Raw genomic sequence first — 15,073 nt, 5'->3', positions numbered from 1 at the left:
AATTGCCTGTCGAATCCAATCATATTTATCTAGATTGAGATCCTTAAACTAATTTTGTAAAGAGGCTATCAAGGCAAGGGAAATGGTGAGAGATGATATGATCGGTTTCAATCATTCGGGTTTCAGCTCACTATTCTTTAAAACCCTTTCCAGCATAGAAGACATTTCCACATTACCTTCTTTCATTTGTACCCTCCAGAATTCAATTTTCCTTCAAAGCCATCAATTGTATCATGTTGCAAAAGAATTTTAGTGTTTTGATCTTGAAGCTAAATATTCAGTTTATTCAGTGTCCTGAAAAGGTCTGTAAAGTATGCTTGCCATGAAAGCCCTTTTGAATCCCACAGATGATCTGCACAGATCCAGGCATCAACAAGGTACAAGAGCAGCTCATCATTCAGGATGACAAAAAAACTAAGAAATGTCCTTAATATAGCTACCTGTGTTTTGTGCGGACAAGCAAATGCTAATCTGTCTTCATTTTGAATATATTTGCATTATAATTATCATTCTCATTGTAAATATGTGAATCTGTGGGCCAAAATGTTACCCTGGTATGAAGGACGCAACTGAATTCCAGTTTGCATTTCTTGGGGGCTAGAGCTTCTCAGTGTATAACACAGAGCGTGGAAACTATGTACAGGTAACACAACTTCCAGAGATCTTGGTTTCAGGCCATATTTTTTCTGACCATTGCAACATACACAGTATAGTGTGTAGCAAGGCTCAGTAGCACTGAACATATAACAGAAGTGATGTTATGATGTTACCCCCTTCTAGAATTCTCCCCAGGTAGAAGATCAAGTCTTTTTCAGCTTAGTGGAATGCACTATCTGGGGAATGGCACTGTCTATGCTTTTAGCTCACAAGCAAACAAGACTGAATCCTGGCAGAGGAAGAGCAGAGCTGCACCTGTCAGATATATTCTGCAGCACCTTGTCACACAGGAAGTTGCCAGACGTGCCAAATATTATTCCATTGTCTTTCCTTCAAGTGAACTTTAAAACAATAAACCTTCATGCAGTTTCTTTTTGTAAGAGTACAGTATCTTACTCACATGTTTAGCTGGACTAAAAACTATGTGTAGATTCGACAAGTTGCAAGACAAGTCTTGGGCTCCATTCAACATATTCAGTTGGCTGGACCATCAAGTTACTGTACCTATGGTAATTTCATCATCAGGTCACCGATAAAATTTAATAGCCAAATAGCTTAAAGAGACTCTGGTTTTAACCCATATACTGTAAAGTGAAACACATTTTTATTTAAGATTTAAGAATGGACAATTTCTCAGTATATTACTTTAACATTTTTGTAACTAAGTTTTAATTTTATAAACAACTCATTGAAACTTTTCTAGGGTGGTAGTTATTGTTGTTTTCATCAGAACATCCTGTTACTTTATGAGACTTTCTTCTTTTTACATGAAGATCTCTGAAAACTTTCACAGCTCATTTAGTTTGACGATACCTCTTTTACAAGTTTGACACAATTCTATGTTGAAACTTCCAAGCACAAAACACAAAAGGTACTGATATTTTCAATCATCTTTAAGATGGCTTCAGGGTTTAATCAAAGTCAAAAAGTACTTGATTAGGGAGAGTGGATGCGGTGGTGTTCCTTAACATGGTGAGAGTTCAAAAGACACCAAAATAAGTCACGGACATGTCCTTACATTTATATTTATTTGAAAGAATCACAACAGCTTTTTGGACACTCATGCATCAATCTGTTCCTAACTAATTACTTCTTCATCAGCATAGCTGCCCCTCTATGACAGATTATATAATGTATGATGTAGTGTGCTCTCTGAAGGCACCAGTTCTGTAGGGTTTGGGCATTTACGGGGACAATTATTAATTGTAGCCGTAAATCACAAAATGATTCTTTTGATGGCCTTAGAATCCAACCATGCGATATAACTCAAACAACGCACACACACAGGTACTAATACACGTGGATACATTTATTAACACATAGAATATGCACGTAAACCTAACAGATCTTATCGAGAGGGTTATCAGAATACAAAAGGTATATATTCATTCAGTTACAAAGAGTTACATATATCAAGAGGACATACGTTCGGTATATCATTCATTTAGACCGTTTCATAAAGTGAACTTGGTTACAACTTCTATGTTAGATACTCAAAACAAGTACATAACTCTTAGGAATTAAATTGATATCAACTGGTTGGGATAACAATTGAATTCTCGAGCTGTAATGCATTGAAGTTGAATACTCATCCAATCTCTGGGGATTCAGATCTCCTGCGGGCTCTCTGGCTCCGTGCCAGGCTTGCGACGGTGTGCTGCTGATGCTCACTGACTGGCTAGTTAGTGTTGGCTTTAACAAGCACAGTTTGTGCACAGGAGAAAAGATGACTGTGGGTCCCAGCAAGTCAGGAAGAGGACCAGTTCGTTCCTGATGAAGCACTAGTTCTGAATAGTGATTCAGCTGTCCACAGTTCCGACCTGTTCATGAGGCTTGCTCCTGATGCTAACCTCTGGTGGATCCTCTGGTTACTCTCTGGCAACCTCCGCTCTTGACTCTTAGAACAAAGGAAAGTTCTGGCACTCGGACACACTGGCCGTTCCGTGGTTGTCCGGGCTGAGTCTCAGGATGGTCAGGAGGCGCGCTGCGAGAATGTCCTGCCCTTGGGAGCCTTTCTGCTCCTGGGCCGTCCTGCCCTGGAATTGTCTCGCACCCCTGGAATTCTCCTTAGAATTCTCCTACTGGAATTTCCACATAGTTCTACAGGCTCTCTGTGTTGCCTGTTTTTACCTGGAGGAACTTCAGCTCGTTCATTGGCTGAAAGTTTTATGGGCATCAGAGTCCCACGTGGGTTACTCGGCCCTACCAGTCCCTGATTGGTTGATCAAGGTGAGATATGAGTTACTTACTCCTGAAACCTAGGAATGCAGTCCAGATGTCCATCTGGCACTCTCTAGACAGATAGGCGCCAATGGATGACCATTGATCATGATAGCCAGGCTTAGCTAAGTGCATCCCCATTTGGGAGCTGTCCCTTATCAAAGGAAACCTTAAATCAGCCTGCATGAGTAGCTTCTCTGTGGCTGCACCACAGAGATGAAGAGGGAGATGGGGCCTCATTTGGGAAAGCACAGCAACACTTAATTCTGCCTTATTAACAAACATTGCCGCTACAATGACATCCTGTTGTAAAGGATTCATACTGACATTTAATACAAAAACTAGTTACTTCTTAGTAGCAGTATTTTAATTAATAAAAAATATAGTAATACAAGCAGCAGTGTTAACTATTTTGCATGATGTCTGATTTGTAATGTAATTTTAAATGTAAACAAAAAGATTAATGCAGTACTATCTAACTTAATATATATATATAAAATATATATGTATACTCTATATAGTGTACATACTGTACTGTACATGCCAGCAGCCATGTCACCCTGCAACTTACAATTGGCAACCCACTGAAGCTAAGCAGGTGTGAGCCTGGTCAGTACCTGGATGGGAGACCTTCTGGGAAAAAGGTTACTGCTGGAAAGGGTATTAGTGAGGCCAGCAGGGGGTGCTCACCCTGCGGTCCATGTGGGTCCTAATGCCCCAGTATAGTGACTGGGACACTATACTGTAAACAAGCGCCGTCCTTTGGATTAGATGTCCTTTGGATTAGATGTAAAACCGAGGTCCTGACTCTCTGTGGTCATTAAAAATCCCAGGGTGTTTCTTGAAAAGAGTAGGGGTGTAACCCTGGTGTCCTGGCCAAATTTCACATGCCTACTACACAAACCAGAGTTCTAAACATTAATTGCCTCAGGCTACAGGTTCACCAAAATGCCTCCTGAGCAGCTGAAATAAAGCAAAGTGTGCTTTCAATGATAAAAAGAAAATAATCAGAAATATATGTGTTCCTTATTTTTCTAATTGTAAAACTGTCATAATAAGTGATGTCTTCAGTACACACTGTCCAATTTTATTGGACAAAACATTGTCCTGTTTTATTTTCATTTCCATGCAGCATTGCTTTAATGTTTGTGTATCTTAATGTTGCATTTTATTTTGAACAAAGCCTTTAATAGGTTATTATATTGGGTTTTAACTATATTCCGGAATTCAATCACCTATTTTTCTAATATGTTGTGAGAAATTGAAATTTAAAAATATACAGGAAAATGATCTAATTCATTGTTATGTATTTGTTACACTGTGAATTCATAGTCATGGTATGCAGTTATAAAATGTCATACTGTACATGGGATTTTGCCTTCTTATTTTCAGCTCAGTAGTAATAACAACACCCAATCCCAAAATTTGTCAGAAATGTTTATTGGAAGCATTAGAATGAGTCTATGGCTTAACCTACTTGCCCAGGGGCCAACTACCTGGTCAGAGGGCGAGTTAACCAATTCTGCTCATATGTAGATTATAATAATAATAATAATTGCTTACACTTATATAGCGCTTTTTCTGGACACTCTACTCAAAGCGCTTTACAGGTAATGGGGTCTCCCCTCCACCACCACCAATGTGCAGCATCCACCTGGACGGCAGCCATAGTGCGCCAGAACTCTCACACCACATCAGCTATCAGTGGGTAGGAGAGCACCCAATTCATAGAGGGGATTATTAGGAGGCACATGGTACATGGTACATGATTGGTAAGGGCCAATGGGAAATTTGGCCAGGACGCCAGGGTTACACCCCTACTCTTTTCGAGAAACGCCCTGGGATTTTTAATGACCACAGAGAGTCAGGACCTCGGTTTTATGTCTCATCCAAAGGACGGCGCCTGTTTACAGTATAGTGTTCCTGTCACTATACTGGGGCATTAGAACCCACACAGACCACAGGGTGAGCGCCCCCTGCTGGCCCTACTAACACCTCTTCCAGCAGCAACCTGGGTTTTTCCCAGGAGGTCTCCCATCCAAGTACTGACCAGGCTCACACCTGCTTAGCTTCAGTGGGTTGCCAGTTGTGAGTTACAGGGTGATATGGCTGCTTGGGGGTGGATGCAAAAGGAATCTAATATGTGAGAGGGGCTTATTGTGTAGCATTTTGGGATGCAACATCATGGAGGATTACAAGTAAGAGCAGTTGAAAGGTAAATTAGTTCTCATCAAGTTTCTCCCAAACTTTCATCACAAACACCATTTTGGTGCATTTTTTTCCTTCACTGTACAAGTAGCTGGGCACCCTTCCCAGGATCTAAGGGAAAGAAAATCAATAAGATGCTGTTTCTCATAGGCTGCAGCTCCAGACACTGCACTTCCTGTGGTTACCTGTGGAAGTGTGGTTACACTTCCCTCATAAGGGAAGATCCTGGTTTTCATAAGGATGTAATCCTGGCTTTCTGACATATAGCTTCACTTGTTGAAGGATTTAGTTGTGGTTGCCCCAGGGACTGAATGAAAACCAGTCTATATTGTTGATTTTAAAGTTGTCTGCACACCCCTAGGGATTATTTGTTCTTACTTGGAGATTAAGGAGAAGATTGCTGCTCTATTATTTACCAGCAAACAAAGAACTGTCCAAAATCAGAGAGCAAAAGATCTGTGTCTTACCTCCTGCTTGGCTGAAGGATAGAAGCCAAGATGGTCCAGTGCCAGAAAAAGCCCTTCATCAGGCTCACCGATGTTATGAGAGAACATGTGATTTGCACACATTTGCAGAAATCTGTCCTTAACTATACTGATTGACTTTTCATCTTTCAGGCAGCCACTGTAATTGTACTGTATTTCCTTCTTCAGTCTTTCTTTTCATTTTGTATAATCCTACTGTTGTATTTTTTTCTTTGCATTATATGACTCAGTAAAACTAAAAAGAAATCTGTGAGTTGTTTTGGTGTTATAGGAACAGGAGTGGGGATGTTATTCAGTTCTGTTTTATTGTGGCTGTTCTTGATATACAGTATTTATACTGTACATTTTACATTCTAACACCAATGATGAGGGACGCATGGCTGATGGACATTATTTTGAGCTTGTTAGTGTAAGTTTCTTGGTTCAAAATTATAAAAGCAAATGTTTTTTTTTCTAGTCTTTGAGAGAGGGACACTTCATTGTTGCACTTTTCTTGTTTTTCAGACTGAATTGATTGAATTGGTATACGTTTATACACTTCAGGCTATTTAATATCTTTTTATTTCTAAATTTTCCCATCCAATCATATATGTTCTGTTTGAATCTGCAATATGTTGGAACAGAGATTGAGTTAGCTGTGGCAATTTCAGGTATAGGGTATAATTTCAAAGGTATACATTACGGTATAAAAACAGAAGTATACAGTTATAAAACTAGTTGCAAAATAAAAACTAAAAGTTAATTCTCACCTGACAAAGAATCAACAGCTGACACACTTCTTATTTCTACTTTTGAAGAATTACCCTCTACTTGCTTCTTCTAAGCCAAAACACTATGATGCAGCTCCCCACTCAAACTATTTGCAAAATAGTTTGGCTGGAAATATGCCTGTGTCATCAAAAACATGACCAGAAAGGTTATTCAATTTGCTTCTGCTACAGTATGTCTCTCTTATTCTGGATCAGGCTCCTTATCATCTAATCTCTTGTCAGAGCTTTCTTTAAATGCACAGAAAGCATTTAATAGCCTGAAATATAACTACCTATGGGCTTCTGTAGAACACTTTGGTTTTGGAAATTTATCAATATCATCCTAAACCATACAATAGTTCCACACCATGTATTCCAACTATGTCAGTTTATACTGGATAGGGATACTCAGTAGGGCTGTCTTGTTCATTATTTCAATTATTGTTTGCTATTTCATCAGAACTGACAAAGGCTATTAGATAAATTATTAGCAATACTCCTATTAATATAAGAGGTCAAAACAATATGTTGTATTTCTTTCTGTATTTATGGAATGTATGGTCAGATGTTTCCTCTTTTTCCACATGTTTCTAGTGATTTTCAATTAGTTGTATTTTCAATTAAAATGGCTTAATTAATTGTAATACAATGTATGCAGTGTTGCTGGATTTAATAATTTGCCTTTATTTTAATACATCCTTATACATACCAGGCAGTATTTCGAACATTTTTAGTTCAAATATAATTATACGACAATAATAGAGTTTCTTCTTACAACTAAATACGTCAATTAAACAGGTATCATATTCCAAAACTGAAAATATGAATTTAGAAAACCACCACCATAGTGATAAAAGTGACTTTGAACTGTACAAGAAGCATTATGTGGGAACTTTATAATTGTTTGAAAAATGCATACCTAACAAGTAATAAATTATATATTCCAATGGATAAATGCATTAAAAGACAATATAAAATGTAAATAACCTTGGGGAAGACTTGACAGGAAACTTATTAAATTATATACCTGTTCTACTTTTGGCAGCAGGGACCATGTTCAACCAGGAATGTGAGATTAGGTTTAATTTGCTCCTCTCTGTGTTTGCAAGTGATTTAATTACTTGCCTGCTGTTAATATACCAGCCACAAGACTGATTGCCTTGGTTTATTACAGGCTCACTCCTGTCACAATATTTTAAAATGTGTCTTGGAAGACAGCAGCCATGTGACACTGGGAGCAGATTACTTCTGGAGAAGCGCAAAGTAAAAATAAACATATTGCCAGGATGGAAATGAGCACATGCAAATATGAGCACATCAGATGGCAAAAGGAAACCTGTATCAGCAGCCATATCACTCTGCAACTCACAACTGGCAACCCACTGAAGCTCAGCAGGTGTGAGCCTTGTCAGTACCTGGATGGGAGACCTCCTGGGAAAAACTAAGGCTGCTGCTGGAAGAGGTGTTAGTGGGGCCAGCAGGGAGGATGGTCTATGTGGGTCTTAATGCCCCAGTATAGTGATGGAGACACTATACTGTTAACAGGTGCCGTCCTTCGGATGAGACGTAAAACCGAGGTCCTGACTCTCTGTGGTCATTAAAAATCCCAGGGCATTTCTCGAAAAGAGTAGGGGTGTAACCTCAGCATCCTGGCCAAATTTCCCACTGGCCCTTACCAATCATGGCCTCCTAGTAATCCCCATCTATGAATTGGCTTCATTACTCTTGTAGTGATTCATAGCCGTTCAGGGACGCCAAATATGTAACGTTGCCATAGCCAAAATGTAATGTAGTGGCTCTCTGAAGGCACCAGTTCTGTAGGGTTTGGGCATTTACTGAGACAATTATTAATTGTAGCAGTAAATCACAAAGTTGATTCTTTTGATGGCTTTAGAGTCCAACCATGCGACATAACTCAAACAACGCACACACACAGGTACTAATACACGAGGATACATTTATTAATACATAGAATATGCATGTAAACCTAACAGATCTTATCGAGAGGGTTATCAGAATACAAAAGATATATATTCAATCAGTTACGAAGTGTTACATATATCAAGAGGACATACGTTCAGTATATCATTCATTAAGACCGTTTCATAAATGAACTTGGTTATAACTTCTACATTAGATACTCGAAACAAGTACATAACTCTTAGGAATTAAATTGATATCAACTGGTTGGGATAACAATTGAATTCTTGAGCTGTAATGCATTGAAGTTGAATACTCATCCAATCTTTGGGGATTCAGATCTCCTGCGGGCACAAAGAAACAGTTGCAGGCTGTTGCTGTCCAATCCGCGCTCTCTGGCTCGGTGCCAGGCTGTGCTGTGCGGCTTGCGACGGTGCGCTGCTGATGCTCACTGACCGGCTAGTTAGTGTTGGCTTTAACTAGCAAAGTTTGTGCACAGGAGAAAAGATGACTGTGGGTCCCAGCAAGTCAGGAAGAGGACCGGTTCGTTCCTAATGAAGAGCTAGTTCTGAATAGTGATTCAGCTGTCCACAGTTCCGACCTGTTCACGAGGCCTGCTGCTGGTTACTCTCTGGCAACCTCCACTCTAGACTCTTAGAACAAAGGAAAGTTTTGGCACTCGGACACACTGGCCGTTCCGTGGTTGTCCGGGCTGAGTCTCAGGATGGTCAGGAGGCGCGCTGCGAGGATGTCCTGCCCTTGGGAGCCTTCTGCTCCTGGGCCGTCCTGCCCTGGAATTCTCCTTTGAATTCCCTTTAGAACAGTCCACAGAATCCTCTCCAGAATCCCTTCTGAATCTTGTTTTCTGAATCTGAATCTGAATCTCTGTGTTGCCTGTTTTTACCTGGAGGAACTTCAGCTCATTGATTGGCTGAAAGTTCCATGGGCATCAGAGTCCCACGTGGGTTACTCGGCCCTACCGGTCCCTGATTGGTTGATCAAGGTGAGATATGAGTCACTTACTCCTGACACTTAGGAATGCAATCCAGATGTCCAACTCGCACTCCCTAGACAGATAGGCACCAATGGATGACCATTGATCATGATAGCCAGGCTTAGCTAAGTGCATCCCCCTTTGGGAGCTGTCCTTGGACCTTAAATCACCTTGCATGAATGGTTTCTCTGTGGCTGCACCACAGAGATGAACAGAGAAATGAGGCCTAATTTGGGAAAGCTCAGAAACACTTAATTCTGCCTTATTAATAAGCCTCACCGCTACACTCTGCTCTCCTCCCCACTGATAGCTGATGTGTGGTGAGCGTTCTAGCGCACTATGGCTGCCGTCGCATCATCCAGGTGGATGCTGCACATTGGTGGTGGTGGTGGAGGGGAGTCCCCATTATCTGTAAAGCACTTTGAGTGCAGTGTCCAGAAAAGTACTATATAAGTGTAAGCAAATATAAGTATAAGTACTTACAGCTTTTACTTACAGTATCTTCAAAAGTGTAAATGAGTATTTTTGAATGTTGAGATGTCAATACCATAATGACACATACGGTACATTAGGATGGCACTGTGTTTTTTATTAACGTCCCAAAACCATTGTAATTTGCTCATTCTTAGGACAAACGTATGAGAATTAAGATTAATCTCCCTTCTTTATCTTATATTTGAATATTACAGAATTGAGAAGTGAAAGAAAATTGCTATTTCAGAATAATATAAAATTTAGATTTTCAAAATGTGTTACTGGGGAGCAAGTAATACAAAGCAAAACATAATGCATTAAAAGCACAGAACAATATGTATGTGCAGTATATGTTGTTTCTTTATTTGGTGCTTCAGTATTCTCACCTCTCCAGATACATGCTGGGTAGATTCATTTCTATCTCTAATTTGTTCCTATGTATGTGTCTGCCCTTCCATAGAACAGCATCCCAGTTAGGGAATAGTCCCACTAGCACCACCTGTTTCTGGATAGGCTCTGGGGTACTATGAGCCTGGCCAATATTTAGCTGCTTTCTGATAATGGAAGGCTGGTGGAATACAATACTTACTTCATTGTAGCTTTATACAGTAAATTGCATTCCCATTTATTAAAATGGGAAAATCTAATCATGACAAAGGCAGACTCCTCAGGAGTGACATTCCTTATGGGGGTTCACTTTAGACCATTGATTGATCTTGATTTCAATATTAAGATGAGCAAAACTAAATTTTTACCCATTTAGCAGCCCTTTGTGATCTTGTCAGACCATATACTGTACAGTAGTAAAAGCAATTAACTACTGCTGCTAGCAAAGAGACTACCAATTGTGTTTAACACTACATGTCATTCAGCACTGGAGATTTCAACCTCAAATCTACTTGTTTACGCTGAAACTCTTGTTTTCTGCTGAGGTTCTTTTCAAGCTCTTAACTGAACAGTAGCAATAAATTAAAGCATTATTGCTTGTATTTAAGGAGTAGATATAAACAAACTTTTGACTCTTAAAACTTGAAACTTTTCAGGGAAAAGTATTTATCCAAGTCTTTACTGTTTGTATTCTACAAGTAGCGAAGAACAGTATAAATATGGTAATTAAAATGCAAATACCTTATTCTTTAAAGGTTAATAAAGAGATGCATAAAGATTGGAAGAATAAAATGCACTTAAAAACTTGTTTAGAGTTGTATTTCATTTACATAACTTAATTATGCACTGAAATTATGTTTCTGTTTAACACATTCTCTTCTATTATGCATGTAAATAAAAGAATTTAAATTAAAGAATTTGGAAAGTTTGGAAATCCTATTTTTTATTATTGTTGTTGTTGTTTTGTTGTTGTTACTGTTTTTGCTACTTCTTTTATTGTTACTGATTCTATTCCTAAGATACTAAAGGAAATAACACAAAATAATTTAATCATCAATGACAATAAATTAAATGCTAACATTTAATTAATCTTGAGAAAAAGGTATCTATTATTGCATGTACAGGTACAGTATGTCACTCTATCAATTCTTCCTTAATGTTGTGATGCCCTGACGAGCTCCAGTGCTCCTGCATCAGCACCCTCAATCACCACAGCAAGAAACTCATCAGTGCCATCTCTAACGCGATCAGACCGGGCATATCAATCTCATTAAGAACCACTATTTAAACCCTGAAGAAACATTCCTCAGGGTTCTTACATTGAAGTGACTAACAAGAGTGTGTGTTTGTTCTTTGTTTCGGGCTTTCCAGGAGTTTATTTACAGTTTTTCTCGTTCACAGCCTTCTGGTTCCTGTTTGCAACGCTACAGTACCACTCGCTAACTATCTATCATCCCCTCCTGTCTCCAGCCCAGATCCGACTGCTTCCCCTGCGCATCTCAGTTACCTGCTGTTTTCCTTTCTGCCTTCCATTACTGCATTGTTATCACCCAATCACATAATAAACTCTGTAATCTTTATCACTAATCGGACTCTGAGGACAATTACCTTTTCTTTCCATTTACATGTCCGGCATAACAGAATGTCAGAGCGCCGAAACATCGGAACCCAGCGGCTGAAGACAGCTGGAGCCAGGACCATGGAGACAGCACAACACCTCAGGAATCTGTTCCAGGATGTCCTACCGAATACACCTTGTACCTTGTCTCCTGCCTCCTCCACGGACACTATATCCCCTGACTCTGTCCCTGTGCCCTTCCAGATACTAATCCAGCCCCAGTCTCAGGCTCCACATCAGTGGCCACCTCTGCCCCAGGCTCCAGGTCAGTTTATGACTACCGATCAGAAGACTAAAGAACAGAATATGGCATTCCATGAACCCCAGGGTCCCAGATCAGTGCAGAGGATTCCTGATGCAGTGTGAGATGGTTATGTCCACGCAACCTTCTTCATTTTCTAATGACGCAACACGAGTGGCGTATATCTTTTCTCTCCTTTCTGGAAAAACCCTGGCATGGGCCTCAGCACTCTGGTAGAACGGAGATCCTATTTGTTCCACTTACTCCGCATTCATCCAGAGGTTCCTTCATGTTTTTCAGTCCCCCGGATATACCAAGAGAATGGAACAACAACTTTTATAGCTCATCCGGGGAAATCACTCGGTTAATGATTACGCCATTCGATTTGGGACATTGGCCTTGGAGACAAGGTGGAATGAAGCGGCCCTGTGTTCATTCTTTTATTTCGTCCTCGCAGAGAGGGTCAAAGATGAATTGGCACAAAACGAACTCCCAGATTCATTTAAAGAAATGGTAGCACTGGCTACCCGTGTCGATGATCTGTTCCATGCCAGAAGTCACAGAAGAACTAAAAAACGTCACCTCCAATTCGACCTCAAGTTCCACCTTCCAGGTTTGTGATTCTCAGTACCCTGGAAACTGAGGACCCGATGCAGAGAGAAGACATCAAAATGGCCTGTGTATGTATTGTGGGGAAAAGGGACACTGGAAAAAGACCTGTCCTGGGCGTCCGGTACATGAAACAGCTCAGTAATTGTCGAGAAGCCCTTACTGAGCGGATCACTCCAGTCTCCTCACCCAGGTGACAAATTACTACTACTGGCCTTGGAACATCAAGGTAGCACATCTTTCTGCATTTATCGATTTTGGGGCGGCTGATAACTTCGTTGATAAAGACAAGGCCCGTAGGTTACAAATCCCTCTGGTTTTGTGTATTCCTCCAATCAAGATCCAGTCAATAGACCGCTCCCCTATCGGTCCAGGGTGGAATACTATACAAACCGTTCCCCTCACCCTGACTGTAGGTTCTCTACATCAAGAGACATTTTCGTTTCTATAAATCCAAACATCCAAACGTCACAGTCATCATTAATTCTGAGTTTCCCCTGGCTACACCAACATAACCCCCATATTGATTGAACTAAAAAAGAATTAGTTGCTTGGAGTTATAACTGCAAACCTGCTGGCCGCCACGGAAATTAGCCCAGACAAACTTCCTGAAGAATGCAAAGATTTCTGGAAGTTTTCAGTAAACAGAAGGCTCTCACAGAACTCCCTCCTCATAGACTGTATGACTGTGCCATCGATCTGATATCTGGGAAGCTGCCACCCAGAGGCCGGTTGTACTCTCTCTCTCTGGCAGAAATTAAGGCCATGGAAGAATATATCACAGAAAATTTAGCCTCGGGTTTCATCTGACGTTCTACCTCTCCAGCTGGGGATGGATTCTTCTTTGTGGAGAAAAAGGATGAGGTGCTATGCCCCTGCATAGACTACAGAGACAAAATCATTAGGAAGAATCAGTAGCCATTACCACTCATCCTGGCATTACTGGAGAAAGTCTACCATCTTCACTAAGATCTCCCTTGGGGGGGTGTACAACCTCGTTCTCATCAGAGAAGGAGATGAATGGAAGACTGGGCCCTATGAATACCCTCTGATGCCATTCGGACTGTGCAATGCTCCAGCAGTTTTCCAGCATTTCATGAATGACATACAGTATTCCGGGGTTACCTAGGTAAGTTCTTCGTTATATATCTGGATGATATCCTAGTGTTCTCTCTGACTGATACCGAACATGTTGAACACGTTCGAATGGTGTTGCATCATGTTGGGTCACAGCGAGGGACTTATCTGCACCCCAGCTCATAAGGACTTTCCACACGAGGTTCCCGAGGAAGCCCAGTCCAGCGCTCGGTGGTTGTCCCTTACTGTAAATAAGGACCCAATAATTATAAATGGCACTTGTACCTCCTAACAAAAATGTTATCCTGTATTAGTATGAATAAATTCATTGATTTAAAAATAATACAAAGGGCAACTGTATTCCATATGTTGATCAAACCTTGTGACTGATTCGCAATACTTAAATAATGAGATGAATATGTAACTATATTAAAGGAAGGGAACTAAATCTAAATGCATTATGATTTTTTGCAGATAATTATAAATGTATAGTCATCTAATAAGTAAAAGACTAAAGTAATACTCCATCATACATCTTTCTCATGATAATAATTAATAATAATAATTGCTTACACTTACATAGCGCTTTTCTGGACACTCCACTCAAAGCACTTTACAGGTAATGGGGACTCCCCTCCACCACCAACAATGTGCAGCATCCACCTGGATGATGCGACGGCAGCCATAGTGTGCCAGAACGCTCACCACACATCAGCTATTAGTGGGGAGGAGAACAGAGTAATGAAGCCAATTCATAGATGGGGATTATTAGGAGGCCATGATAGGTAAGGGCCAATGGGAAATTTGGCAAGAAACGCCCTGGGATTTTTAATGACCACAGAGAGTCATCTGAAGGACGGTGCCTGTTTACAGTATAGTGTCCCTGTCACTATACTGGGGCCCTGTGTTCATTCTTTTATTTCGTCCTCGCAGAGAGGGTCAAAGATGAATTGGCACAAAACGAACTCCCAGATTCATTTAAAGAAATGGTAGCACTGGCTACCCGTGTCGATGATCTGTTCCATGCCAGAAGTCACAGAAGAACTAAAAAACGTCACCTCCAATTCGACCTCAAGTTCCACCTTCCAGGTTTGTGATTCTCAGTACCCTGGAAACTGAGGACCCGATGCAGAGAGAAGACATCAAAATGGCCTGTGTATGTATTGTGGGGAAAAGGGACACTGGAAAAAGACCTGTCCTGGGCGTCCGGTACATGAAACAGCTCAGTAATTGTCGAGAAGCCCTTACTGAGCGGATCACTCCAGTCTCCTCACCCAGGTGACAAATTACTACTACTGGCCTTGGAACATCAAGGTAGCACATCTTTCTGCATTTATCGATTTTGGGGCGGCTGATAACTTCGTTGATAAAGACAAGGCCCGTAGGTTACAAATCCCTCTGGTTTTGTGTATTCCTCCAATCAAGATCCAGTCA

The sequence above is a fragment of the Lepisosteus platostomus genome, chromosome 13 (assembly GCF_059453375.1).
Source record: "Lepisosteus platostomus isolate fLepPlt1 chromosome 13, fLepPlt1.hap1, whole genome shotgun sequence".
Classification (NCBI taxonomy): Eukaryota; Metazoa; Chordata; class Actinopteri; order Semionotiformes; family Lepisosteidae; genus Lepisosteus; species Lepisosteus platostomus.
This window is presented reverse-complemented; position numbering follows the sequence as displayed.